The sequence below is a fragment of the Centrocercus urophasianus genome, unplaced genomic scaffold (assembly GCF_019232065.1).
Source record: "Centrocercus urophasianus isolate 14NV4802_14NV808 unplaced genomic scaffold, USGS_Curo_1.0 seq_36, whole genome shotgun sequence".
Lineage (NCBI taxonomy): Eukaryota > Metazoa > Chordata > Aves > Galliformes > Phasianidae > Centrocercus > Centrocercus urophasianus.
This window is the reverse complement of record NW_024884933.1, coordinates 4,097,245-4,109,259: the sequence shown is the minus strand read 5'-3', so window position 1 is coordinate 4,109,259 and position 12,015 is coordinate 4,097,245. Positions and strand designations below refer to the sequence as shown.

Below are 12,015 nucleotides of genomic sequence, written 5' to 3'. Positions count from 1 at the left end.
CCACTCCATCCCATCCCATCCCATCCCCACTCCATCCCATCCCATCCTAGGGGCTCCGGAAGCTGCCAGGTTGGAGGAGATTGGGGTGAAGCTATTCTGAGCCTCACTTCCCTCCTGTTCTCCTCTTCCTGGTGTGGAGATCAGGGGCTGGGAGGGGAGGGGAGAGGTACAGGGATGGATCTGGGGTCGGTGCACAGCACCTGTGCCAGTGGGGAAAATCCCAGGTCACAGATGTGAGCAGTGTGCTCAGGCACACACACTCTGTGCACAGCCCCTGTCCTCATCTCTGTGCCACGGCCCTCAGTTTGCAGTGACTGTGCAGCTCCCTATTGCTCCACCATGGGCAAATGGCACTGTATCAGGAGAGCTCTCACCTGGACCCGGGCCCCAGTGTGGTCTGGAGGCTGGAAAAGGAGATTAAACACAGTGATTTGTTTCTCCACGCTGGGAGGAAAATAGGGCCGAGGGATTAGCATGGGGCGAATGCGTCCCGCCGCGGTGAGAAGTGCTCCCATCCCATCTCTGGTTGCAGACCCTATCTATCTGGCTGCAGCATCACATTCCCAAGAACAGGAGAATGTCTCTTCCCAAAGGGGGTATCAGGCTTTGCGGTACAATGCAGCCAGAAGCTGAGGAAGGGCAATAAAAGAAGACAAATGACATGCAGGTGCTGGCGGGGATCCCCTGGAATGAGCAGCACTCAGACCTCTCACCATCCCACATGCTTTTCCCACCGGCTCCCATTGCAGGGTGGTTTTCTTTTTTTTCCTCCTGATGTGTGTGGTTCACGTGCAGCAAACGTGCTGGGAATTTCTGCTCCCCAGGTAATGGATCCAGCTGCAAAGCTGCTGTGCTTTCTGGCCCAGGGTTTGCTCACTCAGGTCTGTCTCGTATTTTGAGGTTAAACCAAGCAAAATGTGAGAGATTTAAGAGCAAAGCTGGGCGGGGGAGGACCTGGGTGGGGGGGGAGGAGAGGGTTGAAAGCTGAGTGGGAAGCAAACAGAGCTGTAAAGCTGAGGTTGGCCTCTACAAAAGCCTCCCTTCCCCCCATGAACTGCCTCAACTTCCAAACCACCGCTGGTTGTGGTCCCTAAATTACAGCATGGTTTGATACCTGTAGGAGCAGCACCAGAGCCATCAGAGGGTGAGCTCAGCAGTGTTACAGCCACCTGGCTGCACCCCCAGCCCCAAGGACTTGCTCTGCCTTGCAGAAAGAAGCAGGTCCTGGTCTGGGCTGGAGCAGCAGCACGGAGTCCCTGTACCCTCACCGACTGGACTTTCACAACTCATCTCTGCATCTCTGCAGGGAAGCTAAACAAAGTGCCTTTGGATGTTGCCCTCCACGAGGGTGCTCAGCATGGATGGGGATGGCGTGATGATGGGAATGCTGTGATGCTGGGGGTGCTGCGATGTTTGGGATGCTGTGGTGTTGGGGATGCTGTGATGTTTGGGATGCTGCAAGACTGGGGATGCTGTGGTGTTTTGGATGCTGCAAGACTGGGGATGCTGTGGTGTTGAGGATGCTACAGTGATGAGGATGCAGAGATGTTTGGGATCATGCAACGATAGGGATGCCGTGATGTTTGGGATGCTGTTGTATGGGATGCTGCAATACTGGGAATGCTGTGCTGTTGAGGATGCTACAGTGACAGGGATGCTGTGATGTTTGAGAAGCTGCTCCGTCCCCATATCTCACCAGCAGCAGCCCCATCCCTGGTCTCCTTCCAGGCAGGGAGGGCGTGCTGGGCTGACTCAGCAGCTGGATGGAGCCTGATAACGCCGCGTTATCAGCAGCCGTGGGGTTGATGGTTGCCTTGGGTGCTTTCCAGATCTCGATCCCTGCGGAGCCGCGGTGACTCACGGGGCGGGCCGGGAGGAGGGCACGCTTCCACGGCAGCGATTCGGAGCGGGCCGCCCCCGTTTCGGCAAATGAGGAAATCAGATTTGTGCCAAAGGAGCGTGGCCGCCTGACGGAGGCGTTTCGCAGTTGCTGCTGACACGATCCCATCTTTCAAACCGCACTGCGGGCGCCGGGGGATCCAGAAGCCACATCCCTGCTGCCAGCGGTGGTGCTGCGGAGGCGGGGATGCTGCGTGCGTCCCCGTGTGACATTTGTCACACTGCTGGGAGCCTGCTGGGGTGAGCCGAGCGGGCTGGAAGTGCTGCAGCTGGGAGAGCACCGGGCTGACTCACTGCAGTGTCAGGTTTGATGGCGAATGGGTTTTTCTGCACCTGCTGGCAAAGGGCAATGCCTCCCTCCAGGCCTGGCTCATCCTTGCAGCTTTTGCTGCCCGTCAGCCTGCCTCTCTGGCTCCTGTTGTGCATCCCCTGGGATGCTGCGTGCAGGCGTCAGCAAGGAGAGCTTTCCAGGAAGGCTGCTGCTCACAGCCCCCTCCCTCCCACAGGGCGAGATCTGAAGACGTGCTTTGGTTGTTTTTTTCACATGTGCTGAGCACGCTCCTGCCATTTCCTTATCAAATTTCATTGCATCGATCTGAGGCACGGCTGTGAGCCAGACTCAGTTCCTTCTTAATGCATTTCTGGTGGGTACAAACGTCCTAACAACATCCCAGCAGGGTTTCCTTGGCTCTGCCTTCGGCTCCCAGCCCTGCTGCCCCACATCCTGCACGCTCCAGGCTCATCCCTGGATCGGAGCCCATCACATCTGAGCACCCTGTGTTTGTTGTCCTCACGGGTGCAGACCTGCTGCTGACCATCCCTCGGCCACGTCCCCACGTGGTGGCTGCCCTTGTGGAGCTGGTGACAGCCAGACGTCGTCGTGACAGCCGGGTTCACACAGAGGCGAAGGGCAGAGCTCAGCTCCCACTCTGACTCACCAGCACAAGCAGCTCATTTAGCTAGCGCCCTATTGAGACATCTCAGCAGCCTCATCCAGAGCAGTAAAAGCCACAGACAGGACGTGGGGCCGGGTGTGGGGCTGAGCCCTGCTGCTGGCAGATCCTCCTGGAGCCGACAGGCAGCTCTGTCGATTGCAAAGGTGCTGCAGCAGCAGATTGGGTTTTGCTGAGGTAGGGATGGAGCAAAGCATCCCCCCACGGGGACAGCCCACCTGCCAGATAGCCACGGCTGCGTGGGGATGGGAGCTTGGAGCCCACAGCATCTGTGATGGGAAATGCAAACCAGATTTGGGAAAGGGTTATTTGTGCATCTGGCATTGCAGGGCAGGCATCATTAGCAAAGAGTGTGAGACAGATGTTGGGACAACAGCTGGGGACTGTCTGTCTGCAGAGCGCTTCTGGTGAGCAAAATGCTTCGGAAAGAAAAGGGAAGGGGAAAGGGGGGCTGATGGGGCGGGCTGGTTGCCCTTAGCGCCTTGTCAGTGCTGACTGCATGAAAGCAGCCTTATTGCAAGGTGAGGAACACGTGCTGGGCCTTTCACAGCAGTGTGGGTGTTGCTGGGAGCATCGTGTCCCAGCTGTAATTGCTGGGCTGCAGGAGTTTCTCCCTGTTCTCCCGTGCCCAGACCTGCTCCTGCAGCAGCAGCCCTGCAGATAAGCAGGTGTCAGGATGGGGATTAGAGCCTATTTACCACCTCGCTGCCCAGACATGCAAAATAACAAAAGCAATTAGGAAAAGGTGGTGAGGACAGCAGTGCTAAACCGGGAGCAGGTTTGCATTTCTGTGCCCAGGGTAAGAGGGGTGACTGCAGCCCAAAGCACTGAAGGAAAGGGCCAATGGCAAAGTGTGAGTCGCTAATTTGCTCCCGGTGGTGCAGCCACGGAAGGAATCCAGTCTGAATAAAGCCCTTTCTGCTCTGATTAATTATCCCCCCCTGGTTATGAACAATGCAGAGCAACACAGGGATAATATTCTCGCGAGGGAGATGGGGAAGACGGGCACCCAAACGCTGCCATTAACGAGGCTAAATAGCCAAGGCTGGCTCTGAACGCATTAAAGTGGCCGAGGGAGCCCTGGGAGGAAGGAATGTCCCCTATTAGCCGAGCCCCGAGTGGCCCTGCCACCACAATAGGGCCGAGCTGCCCTGCTCTGCACTGCCTGCTGCTGCCCCGGGTTCAGTTCAATGTCAGCCCAGCATCCACAAGCTGCAAATTACCAGAGGGCGTTGAGGCTCTTTCAGCCCCACTGAACCCTATCCACGGGGAAATAATCCCACTGCACATCGGGGAGTTCCTTCCAGCACTGCAGCTCGGTTGTACCCAAAGCACGAAGGTTTTACAGATGGAGAGCTTTGGGGTTTCTTGCCAGCCACCCGTGGGGGAGGAATGCAGGGAGAGCTGCAAAGCTTGGCTGTATTCCTCTGGGTTCCCTGCAGGCTCAGTGCTGCCCTGGGCTGGGAACCCACTGCTGTTGGCATCTTTGCATCCCCAAGAAGTGAATGGTGCAGGAATACCAAAGCAATGGGAACCATCGCAGCGGTGCAACGGGGGACAGCTGTGCTCCAGCTGTGAGTCTCCCCCCCAGGTAACCCGTGGCTCAGCAGTTAATTGCCTTCCCTTTAAAGCAGGGAAATAAATGTGCTGGGTTTACTGGGCAGCCTGGGCACGTTTTATGGTTGCCACCCACCGCAGTCCGGACCCAACGCCGCCTTCAGGCGATGACCTCCGTGGCAGCAGAAGCACTGGGAGCAGTTGAAATGTGGCAGTAAGGATTTGGCTTCATCCTTAACCGCTGCCTTTCAGCACGTCATCCTTCATCCCTCTCACAGACTTCTGCTCCCCCAGCCAGCCCCGCTCCCATTGTTCCTCTGGGTTTATTTGTTTTGAAGAGCTGCATTTCCAGCTGATCGCTAGCATTTCTGGGGGAGTTTGTTTTCAATTTTTGTAGAAGAGCCCCCAAAAGGCACCGAGCTTCGCTGCTGTGGGGTGAGCCTCATCCAACCCCACCTCTGTGCTGCACCCCGGCTCGCAGGGCGCAGTGCGGACGCTGTTGGGTTTGCTGTGTGTGGCATCACCCGTAGGTGTGGGGCTGAGGGTGTGTGGGATGTGACAGCCCCAGGGGCTGCAGGAGGCAGGATGGATGTCCCTGGTGCTCTGGCGGAGGTGGCAATGGGATGCAAAGCACTGTGAGCAAGTCCCAAAGGCGCCTTCACTTCCCTTCTGCAGTGCGCTATGGAAGTCCCTAAAGACCTCAGACCTATATGGGATGCCCTGTAGGGGATGCTGGCAAAAAGAAGCCAAGCAAGTAGCAGCTTTGCTGACTGTTTCCAGTTGGAAAGGGAAGGGTTTGTGGCTGTTTCCTGTTGGGAAGGGAATGGTCTGTGGTTATTCCCCGTTGGGAAGGGTTCGTGGATGTTTCCAATTGGGAAGGGAAGGGTTTGTGGCTGTTCTCAGTTGGGATGGGAAGGGCTCAGGGTTATTCCCCATTGGCAAGGGTTCGTGGCTGTCCCCAGTTGGGAAGGGAAGGGTTTGTGGTTTATTCTCCATTGGGAAGGGGTTGTGGTGATGCCACGGGCTCAGCCCAGGGTCCCTGCCCCTGCCTGTGTCGAGGCATTCCCATGAGAACAAATTCCTGTGCCCAGCCACCTCCACCTCCCCTCCTCTTCCCCCTGCTTAATTGCTTTGCAAATGTTAAATGTTTTGGCTCAGCATCCAGACCCCTGTCTGGCTCCTGTAGATACAGCCTAACCCTAGGGGAGCGCCGGGGCACCGGCCCCTCCGGTCCCCTCTTTGCCATAGCAGCGAGCCCCCGCCAGGATGGCCATTGTGTCCCCCTCCCCTGGACGGAGCACCTGGAGACCTCCTTGTAAAAACTTCATTTGCTGGGGAAAGCTTTGATTAAAGCTGCCTGGCGGGGGGCTGCCCCACTCCCGAGTCAATATTGGTTTTGGAGCAGATGGGGGTGAGATGGGGGCTGCGGGCTCGGGGCCGGGGGATGCCTTGGGGGCCCACGGCAGCGCTGCTGAGATCAAAGGGGGGCAGACCCGGCGAGGTGGGGCAGCCCCGCACACTGGAAACCTCTGGGAACAAAAGCATCAAAGTAAATCAAATGAAACTAATTGAAGAGCTTTAGCATTAAATAACGAGGGAGAGGCTTTCATGAAACGCCAGCTTCTCCCCGTCAAAAAAAAAATCCGGGGGACTTGCTTCCAAGAAACCCAACACCACCGTCCTTCACAACAACAATCCCTAAACCCAAACAGCGTGCACAAAAGGGAGAGATCAGGATGGATGTGTGAGCCCAGAGGGCCGTGGGGGGGGAGGTGGGCACCCCAAGCACGTTTTCCCATATCGCTCCAGGCCCTGGGATGCGGGCAAGTTGTGATGCAGGCACACAGGAATGCTCAGAGCATCGCTGCACTCGTCCAGCTCCAGCTCCCAAAGCACCGTGCCTGCCCTGTCTGCACCAGCTGGGCCATAGGAGGTGTTTGCCCATTGCCACCAACGGCACTTTCTCATCCTTTGGGTTTAACCCACTCTTGGCCGGGCGTGAGGTCAGTTTTCCATCCCAAAACAGAGTGGGAGCAGTGATGGGATCGACACGCAGCCCCGCACCCCCCTGCCAGCCCCTCCTGGGAAATGAAAGCAGAGAGAAGCAGGGATGGTTTTCCCTGTGAGAAGGAAAGCCATTGAAATGTCCTCGTTAGCCGCTGGCTAAACCGGATTGTGGCCATGATGAAAGAAACCCACATGAAGACAATTAGACTAAATTATGTCCAGTCACAGAAGACAAGTTAACAGCGAAATGCGAGGCAGTCCGACTCCAGCCAGGCTCGATGTCTGGCTTACCCCATCGCTGCCACTCATACATCACCGATCAAGGGAAGCCCCTGCAGGTTGTTTTAAACCAGGGCCAGCAGGAGGTTGGGCTAATGAGTAAAATCTGAACATTCCTCAAATTTCCCATCCATCCCAGGGTGAGGGGAGGGTGGGGAAAGGGGGATGGGGACACAGCGGCTCACGGCGGAGTGACAAAGCGCTGGGAGCAGAGAGATGCCAACCCCACGTGCAGCTGAGCTGTGCCAGCCTGGAGGAGAAGCCCTCCACCGAAGCATCCACCTCTGCCCATCCCAATAGGGTGAAATGAAGCTGGGGTGATTAACGGCGTGGTTGCTGCCGTGGTTGGGCTGGGTTTATCCAGTGAAGCACCCTTCTGTGGGGTATGCAGGGATGTGGGTGGTGGGGGCACAGCTGGCACAAGGGATGCTCAGAGCAATGCGGGGCTGCTCAGCCCCCTGCGTTCCCGCAGAGACAACCCAAGAGCCCACTCAACTCCCTGCCTCATCCATAGCAAAGCCAATAAATAAATAAACCTCGCCCACCTCTTTGGGGTTCTTTAACAGGGGTGTGTGGAGGAGGGGAAAGGTAATTAAAAGACATCAAAGAGAGGGCAGGAAGAAAAAAGGCATTTTCAAGAGGGAAGAAGAGGGGAAGCAGCCATTGCTGATGGATACAATTGCAGTGCTTGAAGGCACAGAGCAACTCACCCATGGGACACCCCAAGGACCCTCCCCAGGAGCGAGACCTCAGCAGAGTCCCCTCCTTTAGCATCCCTGTGATGATGAAGGTGATTTTGGCTTCTTGATGTTGACAATGGCCAACTCTTTCTGCAAGGGAGCAGCGTGGGGATGCGGGGTACCAATGGGATGTGCAGCCATGGGGAGTGGGGTGGATGGATGCAGAGCCCACTGGGTTGAGCACGCGCAGCAAGTCAGAGCATAGGATTTTACTCATCCTTCGAGCCTTAAACCCATGAAATTAACAACAAAAAAAATGCAATTAGAAGAGAGGAAAAGACGGGAATTAATCAGTAATCAACTTTTACCCTTTCTCTTCGTTAATGAAACCAGCATATGGTCCCCATCCCGAAGACCAGCCGCCTCCTGCTCGTGGCTCCTCTCCCTCTGCCACGCTCGTTCCCTCCACCGCGTCCCCGTCTCCATCGCCCTCTCCCTGGGATTTTAATTACATTCATCTATTTCCACTCACTAGGTCTGTCACTTTGCAGCGGGGCAGCTGTAATTATGCTGTGGGAAGCAGAGCTCACTTCGCCGAACCCTGAGCGGATTAAGGATCCTCCGTGCCTTTTCCCACCCCTCTCTGCCAGGTACCTGCACAAAGATGACAGATGGTCAGGGACCATTTATTTCCCCTAATGAGCTGGTATAAAAGGAGATGGCTCCCAAAACGCGTGTATATTTTCGGTTAACTCAAAATGCCCCAAACTCCCGTGGCTTTGGTTGGGAGATTGGGAAGGGTCTGAACCTGGAGCGTGCCAATAAAATGGGGATTTGGGACTTCTGTGTGTGGGAAATAGGGTTGAGGGACGTTAAAAGTTTCAGCACATGCTCAGCTCAGCCAGAAGCCAACACAACAGTGAGGCTTAGGGCTGCTGATGGGCGCTGGGGGTTGCCAAAGGATGAGGAAGATAATTCCAACATGCAGAGATTATGGCATGAAAAGGGCGCAGGGATGCGGAGCCTGAGCTGATGCAAAGCACCAGAGCTTGGAGGATCTACACAGATTTGTGCCAGTGGACAGCTAATCCACGCAACTTTGGGGTTTAATCTCCATGAGCACCTTTTTCCCACGCTGCCTTACACCAGGCATGGGCGCCCACCTCCAGCCCGCAGCCCCCAGCCTCAAAGCTTTGGGATGGCACGGGTTTCTTACCCAGGAGAGAAACGGGTTTGCTGCTCCCATACATTTGCTGGAGGCAGCACCAACGCTGGGTCCCAAAGTCAGCACTGAGGAATGGTGCGATGGCCAACAAGACTGTCCTGGGAGGAGAAGTGCTGGGAAAGCCAAGGGTCCTGACCCGTGCTGGTAATTAAAGACCCCAACTGTGGTTTTTGCAATGGGCAGGGCTGTGCTGGCTGGGCTCCAGCTCGGGTAATTGCATTCAGCCCTGCAGCCCCGCGGGCGGCTCGGTGGCAGCTGTGACATGGCACAGTGAGCGCCGGGGCTGCGGGGCGACGTGGGGGCACCCAGATAAAAGGTGAGCACGGGGTATTCAGCGCCCAACCCCGCTGCTAGCTCATTAAAAGACAACATTTGCAGGTCCCCTTTAAACTGTTTATCCACTATTGAAAATACCATATGTTACACGTCCATGAAGATCAGCTTTCAGCCGCAAGATAAGCTGCCTCCATTTATTGTTCTTCCTTTTCTCCCTCCTCCCTCTCTCCCTCCCACCCCCTGGGCTTTTAATTACATCCATCGCCTCCCAGCCTGGGGATGGTGCCTCCTCATAGCCCTGCAAAGGAACAGGGCCCAATGCTTCCCTATGGAAGAGAGGGATGGTTTTGCTTCCCGCACGCAAGTCCTAAAGCGAGCGACATTTAGCAGCCGCCGTGAAATCTCAGCCAAGATTGGAATTTATTTTAAGACGCCAGCCTTTAAATTTTTCATTAAACCTTTTCCCCCTGTGATGCAGCAAGCTTCTGCGGGGACCGGGGGAACGGCGTGTTTGCATGCTTAGCACGTCAGGAGGGGAGGAGGGTGTTGCTTGGGTAAAGATGCCCCAGTGCACATCCTTGTGCTGGAGCAGGAGCTTGCCCCAGGCTCCCTTAGCTCTGGGTGGGCTCTTGCAGCGCTGCCTGCTGCTGCAGGGCTTGCTGGAAGCACGCTGCCAGCAGGGTTGGCTGCTTGCAGCTCTGTCAGCCTTCAAGCTGAAATTCTCTGTGACTTTTGCAGGGAAGGCGATGCCTGGAGGAGCACCGAGGGGATGAAGCAGCCTGCAGGAGATCTGCTGCCTTCTGTCCCTGCTGGATACACGGCACGGGCTCTGCTTGCTGCTAGATCACCCCTTCCCACCACCACATCTGCGACACCGGGAACTTCTGCAGAGCACAGCTACATGCAGGGTGCACCCAGGCACACGGGGGAGGTTTGTGCAAGGCAGCAGCTTCCAGCCCGAGCTGCCTTGTGTTCTGTGTGCAGCAGAGAGGTGTATCATTAATCTATTAATTATTCACACCGCGCCAGACGGGCGCGCGGAAGATCAGACGGGGATTGCTGGCTCCCAGCGAGCTCCTCGACTCTCCTTATGTCAAGAACTGCTCTTCAGTCACAGGCACGTTGTCACCGGCCACCTGCATGTGACAGGGCAATCTTTGTTAAAATCCCAATTAGCAGATAATAAGGGCAGCATGAAACAATCTCTCAAGCCAGATTGGCGCCCGCCCTCCTATTCTTTTCATTTTTTTTGTCCTTTCCCTCTCTAAAATAAATATTTCTCACCAAAACCTGAGGGCAAGAGGCAGCTCAGGTGAGTGGAGGAGGGACAGAGCAGAAGGGTGAAGGATGCTGGAGGGAAGCCCTGCATAGAATCATAGCATTGTAGAGTCATAGAGATGTAGTATCATAGAACCTTAGAGCTGTGGAATCATAATGCTATAGAATCATAGAGTGCTAGTCATAGAACCATGGAATCATAGAGTGATAGAGTCACAGAACCATGGAATCACAGAGTGATAGTCATAGAAACATGGAATCATAGAGTGATAGAGTCATAGAACCATGGAATCACAGAACTGTAGAACTGTAGAATCGTGGAATCATAGGATCATTCAATTATAATCATGGAGTCACGGACTCAAGGAACCACTGAATGATCAAACGGTTGGGTTGGAGGGACCATTAGATACAACCAAGTTCCAAGCCCACCATGGAGTCCATCCCTACCCGGATCCCACAGTGTTGGGTCGCTGGAAGGCCCTGAGCAGTTTCCTTTTCATTACTTGCTTGTAGCTGCCACAAACCATTAATGCAGGGTGATGAAGGCTGAGTGGGGCCAACAGGCCTGAAAGCCACTCTTTCATCCAGGTCTTCAGTAAGAACAACTGGAGGAAGCTAGAAGAGCTCATGGTCTGCATGGTGCAGGGCACGGAGAGAGAAAGCTATAGAAGGAGATGTGAGATTCTCTTTGCAAGGCTTAGGGCAACAAGTATTGGGCTCAGTGAAGGTCTTTCCAACCTAGGAGCCATGATCCCATGAGGTACACAGTACCAACCCTGGAGGTGCTCCAAACCATGGGGATGTGGCACAGAAGGTCAGTGGGCACGGTGGGGTGGGTTGGATGTGGTGATCTTGGAGGTGTTTCCAACCTGTGATCCCAAGCACCACGACTGCCACAACTTCACGGGGAGCAGTGTGCCAAGCTGGGTGCCCTGTCCCCTCCACCTACCTAAGATCACTCCTCTTGCCATTCCAGGAGATTTTTTTTTTTGGTATAAAATCAACACCACGAAAGATCGTGATCTTGTCAAAGGAAGACATCAGGGCACTTTTCTCATCACTGTGTGCACTGCGGTGACTCATTTGCTTATTTTTAACTGGGGCAGGTCCTACCGAAGGAGAAAAACGACTCCAAGCATGAGTGACAGTGATGGGGGATGGAGTCCTAACATTAATCTTCTCCATGCAGGTCTGAAGAAGTGGAACCCTCCACTGAACGCCACGTTGTCTCATAACCCTTGTAAACAAGGTGGACTTCTTCAAAATATTTATTTTAGGTATCAAATTGAATGTTCCAGCTCTTGGGGAATTCGATTCGCTCTTTGCAGGCAGGGATCCCAGTGCCTCAGCACACAGCTTTAAAAGCATTGCTCCACTCTTTTGGATTAGTGACCCATTCTAACAGGTCCTCACTGACCGCCGCTGTGGGTCTCTCAAAGAGTCCATTGGAGGCAGCTTACAAAGGAGTTGAGCCGGAGATGAAGAGTTTACAAAAAGTTTGTAGGAAACCGTGGAGTCCTTTTAAAAGAGAATAAACTGCCACTGCTGTGTCTGGGCTGAGTTAATCTGATTAGGCCAAGCTCATCAACAGCCCTGCTGAAAGGAGTGAGGGGGAATTCAGGCTGGGGCGGCCCCAGAGAGAAACCAGGGACCTTTTTAGCATGGAAGTCAAACAAAACCCATTGTGGCAGAGCGTGCTCGCCTACAGATGGCAAAATGACACATCTTTGCAAAGGCAAAGTAAATATCCTTGATGGTTTTTCTCTTTTTTTTTTTTCTTCTTCTCCTCAGATGTGAGATTAACAGATATCAAAGTGAATGGGGCTGTGAAGCACTGTGGATACGTGTCCTGGCTGCT

The 12,015-nt window shown here is 54.6% G+C and overlaps 1 long non-coding RNA gene across 2 annotated transcripts; it reads left to right on the top strand.

Annotated features, from left to right (window-relative positions):
• The first annotated feature begins 1,978 nt into the window (after positions 1 to 1,978).
• LOC122167220 lies at positions 1,979 to 10,358 on the top strand. Of its 2 annotated transcripts, none has more exons than XR_006170987.1 (3): positions 1,979 to 2,139; positions 7,911 to 8,025; positions 9,615 to 10,358. It is a non-coding gene; the product is annotated as an uncharacterized LOC122167220 (long non-coding RNA). The 2 variants fall into 2 exon arrangements; XR_006170986.1 differs by having other exon boundaries at positions 1,979 to 2,204.
• The last annotated feature ends 1,657 nt before the right edge of the window (positions 10,359 to 12,015 follow it).